This window comes from Balaenoptera acutorostrata, chromosome 16 (genome assembly GCF_949987535.1).
Source record: "Balaenoptera acutorostrata chromosome 16, mBalAcu1.1, whole genome shotgun sequence".
NCBI classification, from domain to species: Eukaryota; Metazoa; Chordata; class Mammalia; order Artiodactyla; family Balaenopteridae; genus Balaenoptera; species Balaenoptera acutorostrata.
In genome coordinates, this window is record NC_080079.1 from 51311935 (window position 1) to 51337696 (window position 25762).

Below are 25762 nucleotides of genomic sequence, written 5' to 3' on the forward strand. Positions count from 1 at the left end.
GTTAAACCTGATTATTAACGTTGATCCTTCATTTAAGTTGACACACATGGACAATCTGAACCTGAGGGTCTTCTGGGGCTATTGAGGTGCCCACCCCATCTGGCTGACTCTTTCAGAGTCTTGTTCAGATGAAAAGTATGAGTGTCAGCTGGGGAGAGGGAGGAAGAATGGGACATGAGGGCCTGGTCCTGGAATACCTGTCCAACAGTGGCCTGAGGAGAATTGCCTTGAACCCTGGGCTTGTGGTGGTAGAGATTGGAAGTCCCCCTGGTGCCCCGCCTACCCCTTGTTCTCTCTAGGAATGCTGTCCTCCTTCCCAGTAGCTGGTTGCTCTAGTGGGGTGCTTCAATAGTCCTGCGACAAGCACTGTGACCCACACCATCTTCCCTACTGCCTGGGGCAGTCAGCCCAACCCCAGAGACAGACCCAGGGGCCTTTCCATTTCCCTCTGAAAAGCCCTGTGCAGAGGCCTCCTGGTGGACGGGGAGAGAATTGGGATGGGATGACCCCGGGATGAAAGAAAAACGGGAGTACTTGGTGTTTATTGAGTGCTGACATTGTGCTAGGCTCTTTACATGCCTTTTCTACTTTATATACCAGGAGTGCTATTTTGATTCTCCCTTTTATAACTGAAGACACCGAGGCCTAGTGAGGTGGGGTAACTTGCTGGAGGTGGATTGTGGAAGCAGGATTTGGATCCTAGCCGCCTGGCTCCTGCGTCCCAGCTCTCGGAAGTGCAGTGGTCTCACCCCGGCCTGTACAATAGAGGCATCTAGGGAGCTTTCAGACAGCTTTGAGGCCCAGACCCGACTCTAGATCAATTAGGAGGGAGCTGTAGGGTTGTGACCAGTCAATCAGATGCTTAAAAATCTCCCCAGGTGATCTGATGAACATCTGGGTGGGACCATCATATGATGTCCAGGCCTTACTGCTTGCAGCTGGGGCTGAAGGGCCATCTGGCATCGGGACACAGAGTAGTGGGCGCTGCTGTTCTTGTGTGGAGTTGTGTGTGCGAGGGAGTTGGCATGGCTTGGCCACTGTGACCTCGAAGTTGGCCATGGTCCCTGGGCCTGATGACAGAGGCCGCTACCCTGGGGCAGGTCAGTGAGGCTCTGTGTGTTGGGCACCCAAGCCCTTTGCTGAGAGCTTTGTGAGCCGTGCTCACGCCTGGCGGCGCTGGGGTGAGTGATCATCCCTGCACGTGTAGTTTCTCTTTCTCTTTGCACTTCAATTGGCTCCTTTTTCCCTTCCGTTCACTGCTTAGCTGCTAAGCAGAGGCCTTGCTGGAATTTAGAGAATGGCTGTTTTGACTTACAGATGAGGGAAAACACCTTAAAGCAAGATAAACAGGAAGGTAAATGCTTGTCGTGATAGATATTCAGTCTTGAACCATGGCTGGAAGAGTGTTTGCTTAGAAAAGGGTCAGGAGAAAAGCGGAAGCAAAGGACAATGAAGGGAAAGTGGAATGAATGTTTGGAATTTTGAACTCGGGCGGGCGTTCAGGGCTAGGCAGAGGAGCAAACTCAGATGATGGTGTGCAGGGAGGGAACGGGCTCCGAGAGGGAAGCGGGCCAGGGTGGGGATGGATGAAAGCCAGCTGAGGCAAGGGCTGCCCTGAAATAACTCAGGGAGACCGAGTGATCAAACACAAAAACTGCTGGACTCACAGGCACCCGTGGGCCCTCTATGCGTGGGCCTCTTCCAAAAAGTGCTGACGGAATTTTGAAAGTGATCAAAGACCTCCCCTGTTGAACACAGGATGGACAAGTCAAAGAATGTGGGGAATCAGAAAGACTTGAAGAAAGGCAAATGAGAAAATGTAAATAACTCTGTGGAGAAAAGCAGAGGGCAGTCTGGTACAGGTGGTGGGGTGTGAGGGCTGGCACTACTTCCCCCTACCCCAGGGGTTCTGCTCCTAGACAGAGATGGAGCTGGGTTCCCAAATATCACCCGTGCGTGTGTGTGTGCATGCAGATGTGTGTGTGTGTACACGCCTCTTCTCATGGAAGTTTCCAGTGCCAGAGGACAACAGATGGATAACTGCTCCATTCCAAGCAGGCAGTAATAATAACAGCTAATACTTGTGGAGGCTGACCACAGGCCAGGCACTTTCTGAGCACCTTCTGTGTCTTGTCTCATTGAATCCCCTCAATCCTATAAGGTAGAGATGTAAACAAAGTGTATTTCCATTTTATTTGGAAAAAACTGACATGATTCCTAACCTGGCTAGGGTTTGGGCTGGCAGCCTGGCTCAGGATTTGCTTCTAACACTTGTGCTGCTTGTATGTTGGACGCTTTCAAGGGACACCTTTCAGATCGTGGTCATGGTAGCTGTGGATCTTATCATGACACACTTCTGCTGTCAGCGCTCTTAGGCAGAATAGCTCTTTGGGCTGGTGCAGGGGTGCAGGGCTGCAGCCCACTCCTGGATTCCCTTTCAGAGCAGCAAGCATGCAGGGGGAATGTGAGGCCCTGGAGAGGATGCAGGTAGGTGGTGAGCTGCTCGGGGCCCCTCTGGAAGCTCATGGACACGCCCTTGAAGTTTGGTGTCTTGGCTGCTTGGAGGAAGGGGATGCCCAGCAGACTGGAGGAGTGGTAACTGCAGGCTGACGGCCTGTAAGCCCCTGGCTGCATCACCACCAGCGTCAGGGGCTACCTAAGGCAATGAGAGTCATACTCAGTGAGACAGCACCAGGAGTAACATCTGGGTTCAAGTCCTCAGCGTTCCTGCTGTGTCTGCACAATGAAAACCTCCTGTTCCTGGGCCTGTAGTGCAATAATCCATTTGCATCTACTTTGGGTTTTATGTAGGCAGGTTTGGCCTCAGCCCACACAGGTGTCTGGGTTCTCTCACCTCACCCCTCCCCTAACCTCCTCCTTGTCATCATCAGTTCATTTTTCTCTTCCCCTCTGAGTGCCTTTACCTTCTCCATCCGTCTTAGCAACCGACTCCTACGACCTCATCCTGGAGCTTGCCCAGCTGCTGAACTGCTCCACCTCCACTCTGCCACTCAAACTTTCCATCCTGTTCCAGTGCTTCCCTAGACGTGTCCTTTGACCTCACTGAAACACCCCCACCCTCACCTCATTGAGCAGAAATCAGAGAGGTGAAGGACTTGGCTCAAGTGTGCCACCCAGGAATAGAACTTGAACTTGAACTTAAGTCTCCCTCCTCCCATCCCCATTCCTGAAGGCAGGTCCCTCTTCCCATTCTCACACCTGAACGCAAGTCCTTCTTCATAGTCTAACACCTATTTTGCTTATTTTTAAAGCATTCTGACAATATCAGGATGAATTTCATAACCTTATTCCCTACCCAGTCCCCTTTTTCGTTTTCTGTATTCTTCTCTAACCACATGCACACCTATTTCACAAAGAGTCACTCATAATCTAGATGCAATTTTGTGTTCTGCTTTTTTTTTTCTTTTTTAAAAATTTATTTATTTATTTATGTATTTATTTATTTATGGCTGTGTTGAGTCTTTGTCTCTGCGTGAGGGCTTTCTCCAGTTGCGGCGAGCAGGGGCCACTCCTCATCGCAGTGCGCGGGCCTCTCACTATTGTGGCCACTCTTGTTGTGGAGCACAGGCTCCAGATGCGCAGGCTCAGTAGTTGTGGGTCATGGGCCCAGTTGCTCCGCGGCACGTGGGATCCTCCCAGACCAGGGCTCGAACCCGTGTCCCCTGCATTGGCAGGCAGATTCTCAACCACTGTGCCGCCAAGGAAGCCCCCTGCTTTTTCTTTTGACCTAACATCCTGGCATAAACATTTCCTGTGTTGCTGCAAAGACCTCCTAATGATCATTTTAAATGATTGCATTGAGATAAAGAATTGATGTTCCATAACCTACCTAATGTTTCCTGTTATTGGACATTGTAACTTTTTCCAAATCTTCAGTCAGTTTTTTTTGGACAGTGTTTCAGTGAAAATTTCCATGTGTCAGGTTTTATTTTCCTCCTTGGATTGTTGCTGATGGGAAATTTCCAGGGTCAAAAGAGTCAGGGTGCCAGTCTCCTGAACGACATCATCTTGGTCTTGGCTACCATGCCCTGTGGTGGTATCATCACCCTCCTTTTACAAATGAGAAAACTCGCCTTTCCAGAATCTTCTCACACTGACTTCCTCTCCCTGGAGTAGCCCCTGCTGCTCTTGTGCCCACTTTGCACACCTCACTAACTCCTATCATCCTTTCCATTTCAGCCCAATCACTGCTCCTCGGGGCAGCTTCTCCTGGGTGCCCTACCATACCCAGGTCTGTTAGATATGCACATGGCATCCCGGGCTTTTCCTGCAGAGTGCATGTTTCACTCTGCGGTGATATATCAGTCACATAATTATTTGACTAATGTCAGTCTTGCCCACTAGATTCTAATCTGTGCTACAGAGGGTGGTATGGCCACCTTTCCCCCCATAGTGCCAGCCTGGTGCCCAGCATGCAAAAGGGTCTTACTAAATGCTTGCTGAATAGGGAAATGAGGGCTCCACACGCCAAGGACACCACTGGTAAGGGGCAGCTGGCCCCTCATGCTCTGCTTTCCTTGAAGAAAAATGTTCCCAACATACTCTAGCTGTGCGCCTAAGAAGGGTATATCTCAAGCTTGAGAATAGAGTGCAAGCAGCAGGAGGCAAGAACAGTGAGCAAATCTGTAATGTTCTTGGAAGACAGCATGGTGTGGTGAGGCAAACAAGGCTGCGGGCGGTAGCAAGGACGTGCTCCTGATTAACTCTGCACTAAGTAACTGTGGGGCCTTGGGCCGAGCCGTCAATACCTCTGGGTCTCAGTTTTCTCACCTGGACAATGGGCACACACTGTGGCCCCCTGGGAAATGACCATGACTTGGAAGTGACCTTCCCTTCCCTCATTATCCCCTTGAGCAAATGAAAGCTACCCCAGTGCCCGTATCATTTGGCTTTCTTCCTAGGTATTTGAAGAAGGGTAACACTTTTTGTAAAAACACAGCCCAGGGACTTCCCTGGTGGTCCAGTGGCTAAGACTCTGCACTCGCAATGCAGGGGGTCTGGGTTCGATCCCTGGTTGGGGAACTGGATCCCACATGCATGCCGCAACTGAGGAATGTGCATGCACAGCTAAGGATCCCGCATGCTAGAATGAAGACCCGGTGCAGCCAAAATAAATAAATAAATATTTTTTAAAAACCCCAAAACAAAAAATAACATAGCCCATTAAATTCAAAGTGCTCCTCAACTTCCTGGGAAGGAATGCAGTGATATCCTTATCCAGATGTTAGAGCAGCTGTAAGTCAGTATTTTTTAAAACTCAGGTGTAATTATGTGAATAAATCATGAAGTCAGAAGTGGGTTGGATTGATGCGTCAGGTAAATTCATCTCAGCAGCAAGTGGAGGTGCATGGGGGCCCGGGACTCTCCGCAGCCCTGCCACCGGCTGTAGGTCTTGCTGGTTTCCCAGTTCTCACTTGCGGCCTTTGCCCTCCTGTCCTCCCTGCCTCATGGCCCTGGACCTGCCTTCCAGTGTGCTGTCTGACCGCCAGCTGCATGGAAAGGCACAATGCACCTCGTCGGGCTCTGGAGGGTCATGGGAGCAAGGCATCAGGGCTGAATTTCAGCCGAATCTGAGTATGGTGGGAACTTGGGTGCAGGCGTGTGTCTGAAACTAAAGCGGCAGAGGCAGATCCCCTCTGTTTTGGGGGGCTGGGGTGGGGGATAGGCTGGGTCCCATCAGAGGAAGCATGGATGGCTCTTGTCATTAAGTCTGCTGAGGATTCCCTCAGATGTATGGCATGAGCTGTTCTCTGGTCCTCCCTATCTGCCTGTCTGCCGCCAGCTAAGGCTGAGCCTTGGGCCTTGGGACACATTGCACATGGTGGGCATACCCTTGTCTGGGCTGTCCTTGTAGCAGGGACCTGTACCCTGGGAGGGGACTCCAGGCCCCCGGCCAAGCAAGTGGTTATGAGCTGTGCCCTCCATAGGTTAAAGGATAGAGGTGTGAGAGGCCTCAACACCCTTGCAGTTGCTAAGGCCTTCCCCACAGAGCTGAGGAGGTTTGCAGGTGTGGGATGGACACAGCCTGCAGGTACACCCCAGGTTCTGAGCTAGGCTACCTGCTAGCTTTTCAAGAGGACTGAGGTCTTCCTTTCTACTGGGCACATTTACACATGAGCACGTTTATTTCTTATAGCTCGAGACATCTTACAGGTGAGGAAGCTGAGGCTTGGGGATTAAGTGACCCGCACCAAGTTCACAGCCAGAGAGTGACAGGTTTGGGATTTGAACCCTGGTCCATGTGTCTCCAAGACCCTGCTTTTGTCAACTCTGTGATATTGAAAAGAGTGAGGCAGGCAGTGGGATGGTGCCTTACCTAGTGGAAGGGGCCCCCACCCACCTCTGCGCAGACTGGAGTGTGCGTGTGTGTGTGTGTGTGTGTGTGTGTGTGTGTGTAGTTGGAATAGACTCTGAGGGCCACACCAGGAGCGGTGCTTACGAGGGAAGGACGGCAGAGGGAGCTGTTCTGACGTTTGAGATGAGCAATTTGTGATAGCCGTCTAGAGATGGTGAGTGGGAACACTGAGGGTTGTGTCCGTCTAGCATCTGTCATTGGATGACTAATTTATTTCGCAGTGTGCAGGGCTCGGCTCAACAGTGCTAAGTAATGATTTTCTCTGTCTCAGTGACATGGCTGAGGTAGAAGGAGGTGGCTGTGTACCAGGGTGACTGCCCTCTGCTTTGCTACCCTTGGGCTGCAGGGCATATCCTTTCTTAGGAACTTTGTGTGTGCAAGAATGTGAGATACAGTGAAATGAAGGGGCGGGGCCTGTCCCCCCACCCACCAGAAAGGTGGTGCTTGACCAGCAGTGGGAGCCCCCCGCCCTGCCCCTACCTCCCGCTCCTGTCTGCAGTGTCATTGCTCATCCACAGGGTCTCCCAGCTCCCGGGACTGACACTTGCCCTTGGGAGCCTGGACACATGAGCCAGGATGGCAGCCCATGGTTTGGGGGTGTGGTAGAATCTCCTTAGGGGTCAAATTGTGAATCTAGCTGTAGGCCCTGAGTTGATGCCTATGGGTAGGCAGGGGGCTGTGGCCTCTGTCACAGGCTCACACAGAACTACTGAGGGAACCAGAATTCCCCACCTGCGCCCCAAAGGGAATTCAGTGCCAGCTCGGACCTCTAGTCCCAGAAGGAACCAGGTTGCCGTGGACGACCTCGGGTAGCAGAGTAGCAGCCAACGCCTACACTGCGTCTTGCTCAGCCATCCTCCTGCAATGCACAGACTCAGTGGGCTGATGAGTGTGGGGTGTGGTCAGGGCCCCCAGGCCCTACTGTTTGCCTGTCCTCGCTTCGTGTCCCTGCTCCCCAGCCCTTCCCCAGCCTTCGTATTCTGGTTGCGAACAGCCCAGGGGAAGATCCAGCTCCCTCCCTTGGGGCCTCTTGGCAGCTCACCTCTGGCTGGGCCTTTCCTGGAGGGGGCACATTTGTGCTGTCGGAATGGAATTGTGTCTGGAGGACTCCCAACATGCGATTTCTCCTTAGGAGGAGAACTTTTGCTTCCTCCTTTTGACATACGGCAAATGGTGTGATGACGCCAAGGAGCTGGCTGCTGGAACACCAGTCCTGGCTCTGCTATCTTGATGTGTGGTCACGAGCAAATGTCTTATCCGTTCTAAGCCTGCAGTGTTCTCCTCTGTAAAATGGGCGAAACAACCCTTCTTTGCTTGCTCGGCTCAAAAATCTTGGTGTTGTTTTTGATGCTTCTTTCTCTCACACCTCATAATTAACCCATCAACAATTCTTTCAGCTCTCCCTGTGGTGTATCTGGAATCTGATTTCTCCTTACCACTGCCACGGCCACCTCCCTGGTCTGTCCCACCATCATTATGACAATAGCCTCGTGATTGGCCTTCTTGCTTTTGTCCTTGGCCCCGTAGCCAGAATGATCCTGCTAACATGGCAGCTGATCACATCATTCTTCTGCTCAGAATCTTCCCATAGCTTCCCATCTTTCCAGGAGAACAGCCAAAGTCCCTACCTTGACCTAATTCAGGTGAACACACTTCCCCATCTTCATGGAATGGTCCCCATTTATACCTCTTGGCCCAAAAGAATTATTCACTCTCAGAATCGTCCTAGTTTGCTGTATGCTAGTGCTTGTAGTGGCTTTATCCATGATAGCCCAAACTGGAAGCTACCTATATGCCCTTCAGGTGGTGAATGGATAACAAACTGTGGTACATCCATATAATGGAATATTATTCAGCATCGAAAAGGAGCAAAATACCGACACACATAGAAACTTGGGATGATTCTCAAAAGCATATGCCGAGTGAAAGAAGCCAGACTCAAAAGGCCTGATACTCATGATTCCATTTAATGATGCTCTGAAACAGGCCAAAGTACAGGGCAGAAAACTGAGTGGTATTTGCCAGGGCTGCTAGCTGAATTGGCCCTAAGAGGCCAAGGAATTTTTGTGGGTGATGGAACTGCCCTATATCTTCAATAGGGGGTTGGTTACACGATGGTCTAAGATGATCAAACTCAGAATTGTACACTAAAAAGAATGTATTTTACTATATGCAAATGATAGTTCAATTTTAAAAACATGTTCTGGTTTGGATGATAAATTATGTGGTCATCCTATTTCTAACGTCTTACGTGATCTAGCCATGCATCATCTCTTTGACCTTGTTTCCTCCTGCCCTCTTTCTTGTTCCCTCCATTGCAGCCACCAAGGCCTCCTTGCTGTCCCTTGAATATTCCTGGTATGATCTCTTCACTTCTTCTCCTCTCTGCCTGGCACAGTTGACACAGTCTTCCCCCAGAGAGTCACATTGCTCCTTCTCCCCCTTCCTTAGGGTCTTTACCCCAAAGTCTCTCTATCAGTCACCAATATGACCACATCATGTTACATAACAAACAACCCAGCAAATTTCACTGGCATTCAGCTTCTCATGCATCCCTGCAGGCTGGCTGGGGTGACTCATCCAGGCTGGGCTGGGTAGGTTTTCTTCCACCTGTGGATTTGCTTCCTGGCACCTTGGCTGGGGCAGAGCTTAGAGGAGCAGCTCTCTATCCTTAAGATGCTCTCCTTTGGCCATGGCCAAAGCATAAGAAGGCAGGTGCCTGTATGTGCATATTTCAAGCTTTAGCTTATGTCATGTCTGTTAACATCCCACTTGCCAAAGCAAGTAGGGCTATGAATATTACCAGTAGTCCAAACTGCCACTGTCACCTTCCCAGGGGAGCCTTCCCTGACCAACCTCCTAAAATTTTAACCACCAGCTAGACATTTGCTAACGCTCCTCTCTGCTTTACTGTTTTCCTAAACACTCATGACCCTGTAACTTAATATACATTTTATTTATTGTTTATTTTCTCTTTTCCTCACTGGAATGTAAGTTGCACCAGAGGAGGGACATGTGGCTGTTTCATTCACTACTGTATCTCCAGCACCTAGAAAAATGCCCAATAAATAGTTGCCTCAATGACTGAATGAGGTTATGCTAAGAATGTAGTGAGATGAATTTAGGAGACATGCTTGAAGTACAGTACTGCACACAGGATGTGCTCAGTAATTGGCGACTCTTATCACTCTGAATGCTGAACACCTGAATGCTATTGGGAGAGTCGGGGACTCAGTTATATACATGATTGCAATAATTTGCATGATTGACCTTTGAAGCAAGATCTGTTTGAATTCTGACTTCAGAGATAAGGCGTTGAAGCAGGGAGAGACTGTCACTTGCCCGAAGTCATCTGGTGAACCAGGATCTCTTTAACTGAGAGCTCATGCGTTTCCTCAGTGCTGCGCTGCTTCTGCACCTCCCTTCATGCCAATTTCCACGCTCTGGCTTCTTTCCTTGCACCAGCGTCCCTGTGGAGTCAGAATAACTGACCAGATTAGAGCTCAGTCCCGTGAGGGTGCTGAAGGTGGATCCCAAACACCCCTCTCAGCAACCTGGGAGTCGGGCACAGCGTGGGGCCTCGGGGACACCAGTGGCTGTTCTGTGCTACCTCCAGCCACTAGTGGCCCCTGTTTGTTGAGACCCCAGAAGGGCAGCTCTCTGCAGACTCTGAAGTGGTCAGACCCTGAGGATGGGTGGCTGGGCCTCTGGGCAGAGATCACAGAAGCACATGTTCAGGAAAAACGTAGGCTCCTCCTGCCGAAGGCAGAGAAATGGAGGGAGGGCTTGATGGATGGGACGTGGGAAAATGTATGAGTCATTCTGTTTGGTCTGATGACCCCTCATGGATGACACTGGGCTGAAAGAGCCAGACTGCCCAAACGAGAAAGATCAGAATGTTGAATCTGACCTTGAGTGATGGATTCTGTCTTGGTGAGGGGACAAGGAGTCTGGGTCATGCCCACTCAGTGCCTTGTACGCGCTTCTGTAAGGCCTTCCATGTGGATTGGCAGTCTGTCTATTTTCCCTGCCAGACTCTGAACTTCTGCGTTCCCATGGTGCATTCCCAGGGCCCGGGAGAGTGGCCCCAAAGGCATCAGCAAGTGTTTATGGCATTAATGATTTATGGAGCAGTTACAGTGAGCCAGGCACTGTGCTCAGCTTTGTACATCCATCATCTCATCTGCCCCCTCACCTGCCCCGGGAGGAAATCGCTGCTATCATTCCTGGGGCTTGGAGAGGTCTGCCCATTCGAGGTGGTACAGATGGTCAGGGTAGAGCTGGTTTACATACCTGGACTCATAACCTTTGCACTGTCTTGCCTCCTGAAATTGAAGGACCCATTCTGGTCCCAGCCCTGCTATTTAGTGGTCATGTAGCCCTGGAAATCTAATCACATTGGACCTCTGCTTTCTGCTCTGTGAGATGGGGGTTACAAATCCCATCTGTCCTACAAATAAATAGGACTGTTGTGAAAATCAAACCAGAGGTTGCTTGTGATGAGTGCTCTATAGATCTAAAATTTCATAACTAGTGTTATTTCAAGTGGGCACCAAAGGCAGTCAACAAATAGGGGAGTCATAGCAGAAGGGTGACAGAGAGGGCTTAGGTAAACTTAATTATGATACTGATCATTCTCAGTGGATAAATGTGCAAAGAACATGATCAAACAAATCACAAGAGGAAATGCATCTTGTTAACAAACATATGGAAAAATCACTAAAACCTCAGCTGTAATCAAAGCAAAGCAAATTAAGACAGGATGCCATTTTTCACCACTCAATTAAAGAATACCCAGTGCTGGTGAGACTCTGGTAAAATGAACGCTTGCCTTTTCTACTGTATACTGATGAAGACTTTCTGGAAGATAATTTAGTAATGAGTATCTGGAACCATAAAAATGTTTAAACCCTTTACTTGGTAATTCCATTTCTAGGAACCTCTCCTAAGGGATTATCCTAATTACACAGAAAGCTTTCTGCACGATGTAGTTCAAAACAGCTGAATAAAAAATTGTGACAATCTAAAGAGCCAACGTTAGGAGAGTGGTTAAGGAGACTATGGAATAGCCAGGTGATCGAGTATCGTTCCATGAATGTTCGCTCACTTGCATGAGATGAACACGCAGACTATGAGGGGAAAAGCAAGCCACAAGATTGTACACATCATCATGTTATAACTATGTAAGAGATCCTAGGGATCTTTGCATAGAACTAAATCTGGAAGGAAGTTAAACAGAAATGGTAACTATGATTGTTTGAGGGTGGAATGAATATGGGTGCTTCAAAAATCATAGTTTTAATAGTAAGCATGCACTTCTTTCATATGGGGACAGTAATCTAGTAACTACATTGACATGGGAGTGTGAGTGGAGACCTGGATGCTGCCGGAATAGAGGTGCCATGGTCAGCAAAGCTGGGTCAAGAAACTGCTCTCGCATGTAATATTTTCATCTAAATTCATTTTGGTGAAAAGAAAGAGATGCTTTCTGATGATAAGCCATGCTGGAAAATTGCTGCTCGATTGCATTTTCTTCATATCTGGAATTTTTTGTTTGTTTTGTTTCACATTTAGCTCCTTATCACTTTCTCTTTTTCTTGAAAAGTGCCTTGAATATTTTTCTTCTGCTTACAAACTTAAGAGACAGTTGTATCAACTTCAACCATGATCAATCCCTACATGATTAAACGTGAACAAGGCTTGTTTCCCACCCTTCAAAGATAATCACCATCAAGGGTTCAGTGTGTATCTGCCCATCTTTCTCCACATATATAGTGTCATGTAATTATAGCATATTCATTTTTTTTTTAAGGTTGGGTCATAGTATGCATTTGCTTGTTTTTTTTAATTTAGCAATATATCTTCGGCATTTTTCTATTTCTATAAAGTAGTTGTAGGCCAATGTTCCCTTTCACAAACTGTTGGCAAGAGGGTAAATTGGTAAAAAATACTTAGCAGTGTCTATTGTAATATAAAATTCTCATCCCTGTTGACTTCACTCCTGAGAATGTGCCCTACAGAAACACTCTGCTATGGACTGAATGTTTGTATCTGTCCCCCGCAGCCCATCATGTGTTGAAGTCTTAACCCGAATGTTGTGGTATTTGGAGGTGGGGAGATAATTACGTTGAGATGAGGTCATGAGGGTGGAGCCCCTTGATGGGATTAGTGTTCTTAGAAGAAGAGGAAGAGATCAAAGCTCCCTCTTTTGCCATGTGAGGGTATAGCAAGAAGGAAGCCCTCTACAAACCGGGAAGAGAGCCCTCATCAGCAACTGAATCTGCTGGCACCTTGATCTTGCACTTCCTAGCCTCCAGAACTAATAAAGAGAAATAAATGTTTGTTGTTTAAGGCACCCAGTCTATGTGATTTTGTTATAGCAGCCTGAACTGATTAAGCTGTACTTCCACAAAGAAAGATCTACCGGACTGTTCATTTGGCACTATTTTTTATAGTCTCAAACTGGCCCTTTGATTTCTGGAGCATCAGGACAACTGCTTTTGTGAGCCCCACATCATGGGACAAAGGCTGGTGTGGGTCACGCAGCCCAGGCTTCCTGGGGGTGGCCATGGGAGGCTGCAAAGAGGCTCAGTGGGGTTGAGGCACCATTAACCAGTGAGAGCCCTGGTGTCATTGGGGTGACCAGGGGACACCCAGGTGCAGAGCTTAAATCCAGGCACTGCGTTTTTAAAAGGACTTTAGTAAGTTAGAAGGGACAAAATGTTTGCTGAGAATCCACTGTGTGATGGGTGCTTTGCATTTGCCCTGTTTAAGAGCTCAGACATTGGTATTGGATGGGTCTGGGTTTAGAGTCCAGTAAAACCACCTACCAGTGCTGATGGTAATGTTGGGGAGCTCCTCACCATCTCTGAGCGTCTGCTTCATCCTCTTATGATGGAGATGTCTGCTTTTAGGGTGGTGGAGACCACTGAGTGCAGTACTTGGCCCATAGTAAGTGACCAACAAAGGTTGACATTATCGTTATTGTTGTAATTAAGTAATCCTCATAGCCACCGTGTGAAGCAGACATTATTAGCTCCAGTTTACAGATGAGGAAATAAAGCATTTATACAATTTGCCCAAGGCCCCATAGCCAAATTCAGGTACATGATTGTATTTCTCTAGAGCCTTTGCTCTTTGAACCATGGCCACTTGTATTGTCCCCTGGTAGAAGGGACTGCTTAGTGAGGTGGTGAGCTCCTCACTGCCACATGTGTCCAAGCAGAGGCCAGCAACCATTCTTTGGGTCTCTTGAATCTAGTGGAAGTTAGGAGTAGATCATCATTTTTCAAAGCATGCTTTTTGTAATCAAAAAGGAAGTTGCATGGCAATAGATTTCTCTGGCCAATCAAACTATGAAATGTTGGCAGATTGTTTATGGTAGGACTTTTCAGTGACTTCAGCATGCTAGTGTGCACTACGAATTGTCAAGAAGGGCATGCAAAATGCAATGGTTCCCAAACTAATCTGACCACTGAATCCTTTCCCAAAAAATGTCTTGTAAACCTGGGGAATGTACCCTGGACAAGAGGCTTGCTTGGCACCCTTTCAACTTGGCGTGTTCAGAGTCTATGGCTGGCCTAGAAGGTATCTTCCAGAGTGACCCAGCTTCACTGTCATTATCCAGCCAGTGTTTTCATGATCCAGAGCTGTGCCATTGGAGCCGGGTGGTTCTGCCATCATCTCCCTTTCATGGTCCCAGCCTCTCAAGGCAGGGTGCTGTGATGGACAGCAAAGGGCAGTGGCCATAACGGGATGCTATGGAGCATCTCTGTTGCCGTCCGGGTGCCTCACAGAAGTGGTCTTCTGGGAGGATAATCCTGCCCCTGTTCTCTCTTCCTCCGGTGCCATGAGCTACTCAGGCTCAGGAACTGGGCTGCTTGTGTCTGCAGTTTCTGGAACTCATGCAGGTGACCTTTGGAGATGCTGGTTGGCATCCTGAATGCTGGACTTTTCTCTGCCCTCAGCTTTTTTTAAATGAAACTTTTTATTTTGAGATAAGTAGAGATTTACATTACTTGCAGATGTAATGAATAATTCAGAGACCCAATGTAACTTTATCCAGCTTCCCCCAGTGGTAACATCTTGCAAAATTATAATACAGTATCACAACCAGGATATTAACATCAATACAGTCAAGATACAGGACATTTCTGTCACCACAAGGATTCCTCATGTTGCCTTTTATATCTACCTCTCTCATACCTCACCCCTCCGGAACCCCTAGCAATCAGTAATCTATTCTCCATTTCTGTAATTTGTCATTTCAAGAATGTTATATAAATGGAATTATATAACATGTAGCCTATGGAATTAACTTTTTTCATTTAATGTGATCCTCTGAAGATTCATCCAGGTTGTAGCATGTATTCATAGTTCATTCCTTTTATCGTTGAGCAGGATTCCATGGCATAATATATCACAGTTTGTTTAATTAGTTGCTCATTAAAAGACATCTGGTTTTAATACATTGCTGGTGGGAATGTTGCTTGACATAAGCCTTGGCAATGATGTTTTGAATCTGACAGCAAAAGTAAAAGCAACAAAAGCAAAAATAAACAAGTGGGAGAACATCATATGAAAAGCTTCTGTACAGCCAAGGAAACCATCAACAAAATGAAAAGGCAACCTATTGAAAGTATTTGCAAAACCTGTATCTGATATGGGACTAATATCCAGAAAATATAAAGAACTAATACAACTCAACAGTAAAAAGAGCAAACAATCCAATTAAAAAATGGGCAGAAGTTCTGAACAGACATTTTTCTAAAGAAGACATACAGATGGTGTACATGAAAAGATGCTCAACATTATTAATCATCAGGAAAACGCAGTTAGATACCACCACACACCTGTTAGAATGGCTATCATCAAAAAGACAAAAAATAACAAGTGTTGGTGAGTATGTGGAGAAAAGGGAACCCTTGTGAACTGTTGGAATGTAAATTGGTGCAGTCATTATGGAAAACAGTATGGAGGTCTCTAAAAAAATTAAAAACAGAGTTACCATATGATCCAGCAATTCCACTTCTGTATATTTATCCAAAGAAAACAAAAACACTAATTCTAAAAGATATATGCACCCACATGTTCATTGCAACATTATTTACAATAGCTAAGAAATGGAAACACCCGAAGTGTCCATCAATGGATTAATGGATTAAGAAATTGTGGCATACATATACACACACACACACAATGGGATAATATTCAGCCATTAAAAGAATGAAATCTTGCCATTTGTGACAATATGGATGGACCTCGAGGGCATTATGCTAAGTGAAATAAGTCAGAGAAAGACAAATACTGTATGACCTCTCTTATATGTAGAATCTAAAACACACACACACACAACAAAACAAAATGAAACAAACAAAAAACACAAGCTTATAGATACAGACAACAGATAGGTAGTTGCCAGAGGCAAGGGTGTGGGGTGGGAGAAATGAGTGAAGGGGGTCAAAAGGTAAAAGTTAAAAAAAAATAATTTAGGAAAAATAGTGGTGGTGGAAAAGAGTTAGCTTGGACTATTAAAAAAAAAGATACATGTTTCCCCCCCAGTTTTTGGCTATTAGGAATAATGCTTCTAAAAACATTCATGTGTAGGTTTCTGTGTGAGCATGCTTTCACTTCTCTGGGATAAATATTCAGGAGTGCAATTTCTGGGTCATACAGTATTTGCATGTTTTGTTTTGTTTTATTTTGAAGAAACCGTTTTCCAGAGGGGCTGTACCATTTTATATTCCCACCAGCGATGCATGAATGATCTAATTTCTCCTTGTCTTCATGCATATTTGATGTTGTTACTAATTTTTTTTTTTTACTATTCTTTATTTTAGCTTTTCCAATAGGTGTGTGGTAATAGATCACTGTGGTTTTAACTTGTGTCTCCCTGTGACTAAGATGTTAAACATCTTTTCATCTACTTGTTTGCCATCTGTATACCCTCTTCAGTGAAATGTCTTTTGCTCATTTTCTAATTGGATTTTTTTTTTTACTGTTGAATTTTGTGAGTTCTTAATATTCCAGGTAGTGGGCCTTTGACAGATAATGTGGTTGGCAAATATTTTCTCCCAGTCTGTAGTATGTCTTTTTATTCTTTTGTTGTTTGAAAGAAACATCCCTGGATCTTTTGCAGAAAGAAAGTATTTTATTTTGATGAAGTCCAATTTATCAATTTTTAATTTTATGGATCATGCTTTTGGTGTCAAGTCTAAGAACTCTTTGCCCACATCTGTATCCTGAAGACTTTCTCCTATTTTTTTTCTACAAGTTTTATAGTTTCAGGTTTTATGTTTAAGTCTGTTACCTATTTGGAGTTAATTGTTGTATTAAGTGTGAGCATTAGTTTGAGGTTATTTATTTATTTATTATTTGTTTGGCCAGTGGATGTCCAATTGCTCTAGCACTATTTGTTAAAAAGACTGTTCTTCCTCCATTAAATTACTTTGCACCTTTGCTAAAGATCCATTTGGTGTACTTGTGTGGGTCTATTTCTGGGTTCTCTATACTGTTCCATTGATCTGTGTGTTTCTCTGTCTACCAATACCATCACAATCTTGATTTCTGTAGCTATATAATGTCTTGAAATTGAGTAGACCAATTCTTCCCACTCTGTTTTTCTCCCCCTTCAAAATTGTTTTAGCTATTCTACTTCTTTTGCCTTTCCAAATAAATTTTAGATTAATCTTGCCTATATCTAGAGAAAATCTTGCTGGGGTTTTGACAGGAATTATTTAAACCTGTACATCAATTTGGGTACAATTGATATCTTTACTGTGTTGAGTCTCCCAGTCTATAAATGTGCTATGTCTCTCCATTTATTTAGATGTCTTTCCTTTAATTTCTTTCAACAGTATAGTTTTCTGCATGTAAGTCATATACATGTTTTTCTTTCTTTCTTTCTTTTTTAGATTTACACTTAGATATTTCAGTTTTTGGCAATAATAAATAGTATTTTATTTCAGTTTCAGTGACCATATGTTCATTGCTAGTCTATAAAAATATAATTGATTTTTGTATGTATATCTTATATCGTGTGGCCTTGCTAAACTCATTTATTATTTCTAACTATTTTTTTCTAGATTCCTTGTGATTTTCTTAACAATGAGGTCATCTGCAAATGGGAGCAGCTTTCTTCCCTTCTGTCTTTAGACCTTTTATTTCCATTCTTTGCTTTATTGCACTGGCTGAAATTTCCAGTACTATGTTGCATGAGAGTGGTAAGAACAGATATTCTAACTTTGTTCCCTACCAAATGAGGAACAAATGAAAGAGGAAAGCATTCAGTTTTATTTTGTCATTAAGTGTGATGTTAGCAGTAGGTTTTTTGGTAGATGTTCTTTGCCAAGTGAGGAAGTCCCCTCTATTCCTTTTCCAGAGAGTTTTTATCATGAGTGGACATGGAAAGTTGTAAAATACTTTTTCTGCATTGATGGAGATGATCATGTGCTTTTTCTTCTTCAGTCTGTTAATATGGTAGGTTATTAAATTGATTGACTTTCAAATATTGAAACATTCTTGCATCCCTGGAATAAGCCCTACTTTGTCATGTTGTATAATCCTTTTTATATATTACTGGAATCCATCTGCTAACATTTTGGTAAGGATTTATGCATCTATATGCAGCAGTGATATTAATCTAATGTTTTCTTCTTTTGTACAGTCTTTGTCTGGTTTGGTATCAAGTAATGATAGCTTCATAAAATTAATTGAGACAAGTATTTCCTCCTATTCTACTTTTTGGAAGAGATTGTATAAAATTAGTGTTAATTCATTTTTAAACAATTGGTAGAATTCTTCAGTGAAACCATCTGGGTCTGGAGATTTATTTTGGGGGAGTTTTAAAATTATGAATTCAATTTCCTTAATAGTGATAGGGCTATTTAGATTATCTATTTCATAATGGATAAGTTGTGTGGTTTGTGTTTTTTGAGGAACTGATCCATTTCATCTAAGTTGTCAATTTTAGATGTGTAGAGTTGTTCACAATATTCCCTTATTATCCTTTTGTTGTCTGCAGATCTGTAGTGATATCCCAGTTTCATTACTGGTATTGGTAATTGTGTCTTTTCTTTTCTTTCTTTGTCAGTCTCACTAGAGTTTTTTCAATTTTATTGATCTTTTCAAAGAACAAACTTTTTAATTTATCTTTTCTTCTTTTTTCTGTTTTCAATCTCATTGACTTTGGGTTTTATCTTTAATATTTTCTTCCTCCTGCTTCTTTTGGGTTTATTTTGCTCTTCTTTTTCTAGATTCTTGAGGTGGGAGCTTAGTTTATTGATTTGAGGCTTTTCCTCTTTTCTACTGTGTGCTTTTAGCTTTATAAAATTTCTTCTCATTATTACTTTAGCTGTGTCCCAGCTAAAGTATGTTGTATTTTCATTTTCATTCAGTTAAGTGTATTTTTTGGCAACTTCCTCTTTGACCTACGGACTACTTTGTAGTATGTTGTTTGGTTTCCAAATGTTTAGAGATTTTACTGTTATTTTTCTGTTATTAATTTCTAGTTTGATTCTATTGTGGTCAGAGAATGCACTCTGTAAGATTTCAATTTTTAAAAATTTGTTGACATTTGTTTTATGGCCCAAGATATGGTCTATCTTGGTATGTGTCCTCTGGGCACTTGAAAAGAACGTGTACTCTCCTGTTGTTGAGATATGTATTTATAGATATGTATCAGATTCTGTTGGTTGATTGTACTGTTAAGTATTTCTGTATTCTTGCTGATTTTCTACCTAATCATTCTATCAATTGTTGCAAGATATGCACTGAAGTCTCCAACTATAACTGTGGATTTGAATATTTATCTTTTCAGTTCTATCAGTTTTTCTTTACACATTTTGCAGCTCTGTTGTTTGGTGCATAAACATCAAGGATTGCTATGTCTTCTTGGTGGACTGACTCTTTTATCATTATGTAATGTCCCTTCTGTCTCTGTTGACTTTCTTTACTCTGAAGTCTACTTTATCTGATATTAATATTGTCACTCTTGCTTTCTTTTGATTAATGCTGTCATAATATAGCTTTTTCCATTCTTTCCCTTTCAACCTCTGTATTGTTATATTGAAACAATGTTCCTACAACAAAACTGAGTTTGTTTTTGTAGACAGCATATAGGTGCACATGGTTTTTAATCCACTCTGCCAATCTTTCTCTTTCAGTTGTCATGTTTAGGCCATTTACATTTAATGTCATTATTGATATATTAAAGCTTAAGTCTTCCATTTAATTTATTTTTTTTCTGTTTGCTTGTTTTTCTGTTTTTTGTTTCTCTATTTCCTTTTTTCTCCCTTCCACTTCGTTACTTGAGCATTTTTTAGAATTCCATTTTGATTAATCTGTAGAGGTTTTAAGTGTATCTCTTTGCCTAGCTTTTGAAGTGATTGCTATAAGTATGATTCTCTCTCTCTCTCCACACACACAAAATCTTGGCTCAATATACTGGTGTTGACATTTTACCTGTTCACATGAAGTGTTGAAACCCTACCTCTCTTTTGAAAAGAATTGTTTTCCCACTTATGTAATATAATTTATAATTATCTTATCTTACATGTTTACATACATTTAGAAACACATCAGGCAGTGTTGTAATTTTTCTTCAAGGTTCAACATAATTTATAATGCTTAGTAGAAGAAAGTATATTGTGTTTGCCCATATTTTTGCTTACCGTATTCTTTCCTCCTTTGTGATATTCTAATGTACCTTCTTTTCTCATTTTCTTTCTGTTCAGAGAACTTCCTTTAGCCGTTCTTAGAGTAGGTCTGCTGGCAACAAATTCTCTTAGAGGTTCTTTATGTGAGAATATCTTTATATTCCCATAATTCCTGAAAGATATTTTTACTGGCATAAGGTTCTGGGTGACAGGTCTTTTCTTCCAGCACTTGAAACATTTTGTGACACTTCCTTATGGCCTCCACGGTTCTGATGAGACATCTACTCTCATTCAAATTGAGTTTCACCTGTAGTAGGGTGCTGTTTATCTCTTTCTGCCTTAAATAATTTTTTCTTTGTCTTTAGTTTTTAGAAGTTTGACTAAGATGTATCTTGACATGGATTTATTTGGGCTTTTCCTATTTGGGGTTCACTCAGCTTCTTAAATCTGTAGATTTATGTCTTTTGCCCAATTTGAAAAGTTTTCAGCCATTAATTCTTCACGTACTTTTTCAGCCCCACCCTCTTTCTCCTCTCCTTCTAGGACTGCGATAACACAAATGTTAGATATATTTTTTAATAGTCTCACAAGTCCCTGATGCTCTGTTCCTTTTTATTTTTTTCCAGTCCATTTTCTCTCTGTTGTTTAGATTGGGTAATTTCTATTGTTCTACCTTTCAGTTCACTGACTCTTCCCTTTGTTCCCTCCATTCTGCTGTTGAACCCTCCACTGAGCTTTATTTTCAATTATTGCATTTTTCAGTTCTCAAATTTCATTTGGTTCTTTGTGATATCTTATACGTCTTTGCTGAGACTTTCTATTTTTCTAATTTGTTTCAAGTATATTTGCAATTTCCCATTGAAGCATTTTTTTTTTTTTAATGATGGCTGCTTTAAATCTTTGCCAGATTGTGCTCATTATTTTCATGATGTCAGTGTTGGATCTATTGCTTGTATTTTTTTTTTTTTTTTTTTTTTTTTTTTTAGATATATTTTATTTCTTTTGTCATTAAACTTTCATAGTAGCTTTTACAGGTAGTTGGTACACTACCTTTACTACACGTTTGCCTTTACCAGTGGAATTTTTTTTCATAATTTTCTTGTTTCTAGTTATGGCCTTTTCTTTTATGTTTTTTTTTTTTTTTTTAAAGCTTTTTTTTTTTTTTTTTTTTTTTTTTAAAGGATTTTCTTATTTATTTATTTATTTATTTATTTATTTTTTTTGGCTGTGTTGGGTCTTCGGTTCGTGCGAGGGCTTTCTCCAGTTGCGGCAAGCGGGGGCCACTCTTCATCGCGGTGCGGGGACCGCTCTTCATCGCGGTGCGCGGGCCTTTCTCTATCGCGGCCCCTCCCGTCACGGGGCACAGGCTCCAGACGCGCAGGCTCAGCAATTGTGGCTCACGGGCCCAGCTGCTCCGTGGCATGTGGGATCTTCCCAGACCAGGGCTCGAACCCATGTCCCCTGCATTAGCAGGCAGATTCTCAACCACTGCGCCACCAGGGAAGCCCCTATTGCTTGTATTTTTTCATTCAGTTTGAGTTCTTCCTGGATCTTGGTAAGAACAGTGATTTTTCACTTGAATCCTGGACATTTTTGGCTATTATACTATGAGGCTCTGGGTCTTAGGTCAACCTTCTGCTTTCGCTGGTTTCTTCTGACTCTACTCTAGGGAAAAGCTTGCTTTCTCATTACTGCCAAGTGAGAGTAAAGTCCTGATTCTCCTCTTGGCCTCTGTTGACACTGGAGGTGAGCTCGCATGTTATCCCTGGGCAGATGTGGGAGTTTAGGCTCCCCACTGAGGCCTCACTGAGCCCTCCCTGGCTGGGAGAAATAGGAGTGCCCCATTACTATTCCTTACCTGCACTAAACCCACAGGGGTAACCTCTTTATCTCTGTGGTGGTGAAAGCCCTGACTCCCCACTGAGCTTCCTGTGACATCACACAGGTAGGGGAAAGGGAGCCTTGTTATGGCCTGGTGAAGGTGGACCTCTAGGGTCTCCGCTGTGCTTTTGCTGGTCAGAGTGTGGTTGGGAACGCACTTTATTCTGTGGTGTTTGGCTGGAATAGAGTGCTTACTGTCCAGGGGTTTTCTGTCTTTTTAAACTGCCCCTTTCCTGGACCTTTGGCTAGAGAGAGCAGGCTTTGTGTGTGTTTTTTTGGCCTATGCCTGTTGGTGTTTCTGGGTTGCCAACTATTCAACTCCAAAGCTGGAATATATGAGACAGAAAGAAAACCCAGGGATCACATTATCACCACATTCCTTGGGTTCTGAGGTCCCTCGCTGGTTTGCCTTCTCTTCATTGTTCAGATTCTTCTTATGTTTGTTTTCTGTATAATGTTTGGGGATTTTAATTGTACTTAGGAGGAGGAATAGGGGAGAGTATGTCAATTCCATTTCCCCAGGAGCTGAAGTCTAGACTGTGGCTGCCCTTAACAATCCCCTTTTCGTTGAGCTCCTTTCCAGCGACCCCAGATTTGTGCTGGAGAAGCAGAATCACTGCTTCAGAGCTAGAACTCCAGCGCTCCCCAGGACGTCTGCTGTTCTTTAAGCAGGGAGATACAAAGTTAGTTAAAGCACAGTTGCTCATTTTTCTGGCATGTTTAACGCTAGAATTCATTTGCATGCTAAACAAGTATATCTGGACTCTAAGAAAAGTATTTAAGGATCTCAAGTGGAGGATTAGTTCTGAATCAACAGTTGTCACCTCTCTCTTTTTTCCTTTTTATTTGCCTTTTCTCTCATTGTTGTCTTTCAATTAATTCTTTCCCAGGATGTTCTTTCATTGAGAATTATTAAAGATGTTAAGCCTTCCTTTATCAAACCATGGGCTGTGCAATTGTATACACTTTACATTTGGCTCTGGGGAAATTTTAGAATTGCAGGAGAGAAGGTGCTTCATTAATTGGTTGAGCAAGATTGTGCCTTTAATGGAGACAAAGCCACGGAAGCGTTTGTGGGGCTGGAACAGTCCGTGGTTGTTGGTGAGGACACAGGCAGCCAGTGTTGGGGGCTCTGCAGACAGTTCCTCCTTCTGCACTGAGCACACAACGTGCCCTGCATGAGCCGATGGAGGGCGAAGGGGGTGGGGAAGACCAGCCTCTGCAGGGGCCTGAATGGGAGCTGGCGGCTGTGCTGCAGGCCTGAGCGAACCCTTGAAAACTTGGGCTGCCTTTTCAGGGCGGGGTGTCGTGGTCCAGGCGGGTGGAGGGAGCTGAGGCAGATGCGGTGGGGGGGGGGTGAGCAGTGGAGGAGTGGGGGCTATCTGCCTGTGCTGTCTGGGCTGGCTGGGCCCTCATCACTGTGAGGCTGGGAGGCCCTGTGGACAGGGATCCAGGGGAAGGGTGAGCCCTGAGCTCACCTGCTGTTAATTGACAAATTAGTTAATTAACAAATTGCACTTAACAGACACTCAGAAAGTGGCCAATGAGAAAAAGAGAAGGAGGGGACCTGGTCTCTCTCTTGTCAGGAGAGGGGAAGCAGGAAACACACAGACAGACAGACAGACAGACAGACAGACACACACGCACACACACACATGCACAGACACCCCCAGACTCACACAGAAGACTCCACCCACCCAGACACACACAGACACATACACCCACTCACACCCATACATTCCATCTTCCAAATACAGAGGTGACATAGGAGGCAGGGTGGGGAGGCCCAGACAGGAAGTGCGTGGAGCGTCAGGAGCTTGTTGATTCCAGGCCCCACGCCCTCCATGTCAATACATTCATTGTTTACCCCTAAGCTATTGCTAAGCTAGCCTCTGGAGGCTCAGGTGCCCTGTTCCCCCTGACATACACATGCAAAAAAGCACAGGAACTTAAAACAACGATTGCTCACATGGAGACAGCTCTTGGATTTGCAGTTAGTTCAGCAGACTTTTACTGAAGCTCAATTGAAGGCGCTATGGAATGTCCTGGTCACAAACATGTGAAAAAGACAAGGGCCTTCTCCTCCAAGAGCTCTCAGACCTGTGGGGTGGAGCCATGTCCAGGCCTAGGGGCACTGGGCTGGTGCCTGGTGAGCACATACACACAGACACATGCATACTGTTTCATTTGCTTCTTACGTCCCCCTGAGGGCTCTGCAGGACCCTCAGACAGATGTGGCTTTGAATCCCAGCCCTGTCTCTGTCTCACTGTGTGCCTGGCACTCAGTCTCCAAGGGCTTACTTTCCTCATCTGTAAAGTGGGGATGGTAATTCCTATCTCAAAGCCATTTCCCGATCAAATAAATGAGTCGATGGGCGCAAAAGTGCCTGGCAGATAATATCCATTCATTCATTTATTCTACAAATATTTTGACTCTTTTTGCCCAGTGCTGAATCTGGGTACCTGGCCAAAAATGTCAGATAAGACGCTGGCCCTCCTGGAACTATATGCTACTAGAAGGAGACAGACAGCACACAAATAAGTGAATAAACAGAGCAGGGGATGTGACAGAGAAAAGCTGGGTGGTCAGGGCAGGCAGGGGGTTACCTTTAACTCCTGGAGAGTGTAGCTCTCATGGACGACCGATGCTTCTCACGGGCCCGACCAGCCATCCTCTCCTGACCCTGCTCTAGGGGTGTTTCTACTTGTACTCTTGGTTCCACCGTCTTCTCACACTTGTCTGCCTGTGTCTGCTGGTCCCGTTGTAACTTCTTATCCTTGGGCGGTGCACTGTCTTTTGGGGGCTGGCATGGTGGGGCCTGTAGAATGGGCAGAACAAGGCAGAACCTCACGGGCAGGCAGATGTGGGTGGATCAGAGCACGTTGCAGAGCTGGGTGAGCCCTGAAAGCCCAGCAGGACAAACTGAGGACCCTTGAGGCTCGTTGAAAGCCTGGCTCTCTCCCCAGCTGTCCCTGCAGTGTTCCGACCCTCCCCACCCTGAGGCCCGTAGAAGCAGCAAGAGAGGCTTATCACAGCACTCCTTCCTGAAATGCTCTCCCCTGGAGACTCCCCTTCATTTTTATTTATTTATTTTAAAAAATTGTGGTACAGTATGCATAAAATAAAAGTCACCATTTAAACCATCTTCACGTGCAGTCCAGTGCCAGTTCAGCGCATTATTGTGCAACCATCACCACCATCCATGTCCAGGACTTTTTCATCTTCCCAAACTGGAACTCTGTACCCATTAAACACAAATTCCCCATCCCCCACTCCCTGCAGCCCCTGGAAACCACTGGTCTACTTTCTGTCTCTATGATTTTGAATACTTATGTACCTCATATTAGTGGAGTCATGCAGTATTTGTCTTTTTGAAACTGGCTGATTTCACTTGGTACAATGTCTTCATGGTTCATCCATATTGAAGTCAGTGTCAGAATTTCCCTCATTTTTAAGGCTGAATAATATTCCACTGTATGTATAGACCATGTTTTGTTTATCCATTCATCCAGTGAGGGGAATTTGGGTTGCTTCCACCTTTGGGCTTTTGTGAGTAATGCTGCTATGAACGTGGGTATATGTTCTCTTTGAGATCCTGCTTTCAATCCTTCTGGACATATACCCAGAAATGGAATTGCTGGATCATATGGTAATTCTATTTTTAATTTTTTGAGGAACTGCCATACTGTCTTCCATAGTGACTGTACAATTTTACATTCCCACTGCAATGCACATGGGTTCCAATTTCTCTACGTCCTCATCAACATTTATTTTGTTTTTGTCATTTTCTTTTTTTTTTTTTGGCCACACCGTGTGGCATGTGGGATCTTAGTTCACCAACCAGGGATC

General features: G+C 44.3%; 1 protein-coding gene and 1 non-coding gene across 5 annotated transcripts in view; both read left to right on the forward strand.

The window, feature by feature from the left end:
* Window positions 1–25762, forward strand: part of GRID1 (glutamate ionotropic receptor delta type subunit 1) — a 686590-nt gene that overhangs the window by 228284 nt on the left and 432544 nt on the right. The window lies entirely within an intron of this gene.
* Window positions 4971–5043, forward strand: TRNAA-CGC (transfer RNA alanine (anticodon CGC)). Its single transcript has one exon. It is a non-coding gene; the product is annotated as a tRNA-Ala (tRNA).